Source organism: Delphinus delphis, chromosome 2 (assembly GCF_949987515.2).
Source record: "Delphinus delphis chromosome 2, mDelDel1.2, whole genome shotgun sequence".
Classification (NCBI taxonomy): Eukaryota; Metazoa; Chordata; class Mammalia; order Artiodactyla; family Delphinidae; genus Delphinus; species Delphinus delphis.
In genome coordinates, this window is record NC_082684.1 from 28,093,418 (window position 1) to 28,094,981 (window position 1,564).

The following is a 1,564-nucleotide window of genomic DNA, read 5'->3' on the forward strand; positions in this document are numbered from 1 at the left end:
GCCCTCTCCACAGGAGGATATGTTGGAGGCCAGGTAGCTGGACCCCTAGAGGGAGGCCCATCAGGTCAGCACTGGTGGGCAGGGGCAGTGGCCAGCACCCACCAATGGTGTCAGGTGAGAAGTATCCCTTCAAGCCTAGGAATGTATGTGCCCCAGGCACATTGGGGGCTGAAATACAATCCTTCCTTCCCTCTTGCTAGGTTTGGTTTGAAAACCCCTTCTCTGCCAGGTGACCAGCCCTGCCCAGCCCAGGCCTCCAGCACCCCAAGACCCTGAGCATGGGTACAGCATGGGCTCCTGGGGGACACTAGAGGAGAGGCACCACAGCACTGACCCCGTACCCCTCCCTAGCCTGCTGCTTCCTTCTCATTCTCCAGCCCCTTTCTCCCACCCCAGCCCCTTTCTCCCACCTCAGCCCTTCCTCAGGGGTTTTCCAGTCTCTGCTCCATCATATCCATTCTCTGCAGTGAAGGGGCTGGAAGCTGTGGCAAGATGAGAGTAAGGCCTGGCTGTGCAGCCTGGGACAGCCATTAAACTGTTCTGAACCTCAGTTTTCTCATCTTTAAAATGGGAGTGAGGAATATCCACACTCTATTTACTGCCTTAGAGGGATATTGACGATGCATTGTTGAATGAAAACAGCAGGATGTAGCACAGAATGCATTGAAAAGGTCTGGAAGGACATCCAAGAAATTGTAGGCAGAGGTTATCCAGGAGTGTGGGAGTTAAGGGAGGGACAGAGCAGTGAGTGCAATTTTTACTTAATATACCTTGATATTACTTGAATTTTATTTTAACAAGTATGTACCTCTTTTTTTTTTGGCCATGCCGCATGGCATGTGGGATCTTAGTTCTCCAACCAGGGATCGAACCTGTGGCCCCTGCAGTGGAAGCGCGGAGTCTTAACCACTGGACTGCCAGGGAAGTCCCCACGTATGTACCTCTTTTGTAATTAAAAAATGTAAGGGTTCTAACTTAAAGGGCTATTGCCAGCTTTAAATGTTAATGTACGTTTGTTGAATGAATGAATGATGGATGAAGGCCCGGTGCATGTCTGGCTCAGGACATGCTTCTCCTACCCCCACCCCCGCCAAGCCAACTCAGACTCCCCACTTATCCACCTTCTTTTCCTGAAGGGGTTAAAACAGCAGCACTTCCAAAGCAGAGTAAACGGAGTCCAGAAGCCCCTAATGAGGCCTCAGTGGGATGTGTGGGGTGACATGGAGGCGGCACCCGCCCGGCAGGCCACTAGGCCAGCCCACTCTGCTCAACTCAAGACCTGCTTCCAATTACCCATGAAATCTGAGCTGGAAGAGACCTATTAAAGCCCCATTTAGTTTGATCCCCCTGGGGGCCAGGGATCTTTTCCGGTGACATCCCCCTCCTTATCCGACTGGGACTCCAAGCCCTTTGGATGTTATCTCCTCCTGGGTCAATATTGTGACAACTCCAGCTGTGACCCAGGCCACCCTGGAGCCAGAGCTGATCCGAGCCTGCTGTGGCGCAGGGGGCCCCACACCCAGCTCCCTTCCTACCTCGAGGCTCCCAGAGGTAGCAGGCAATC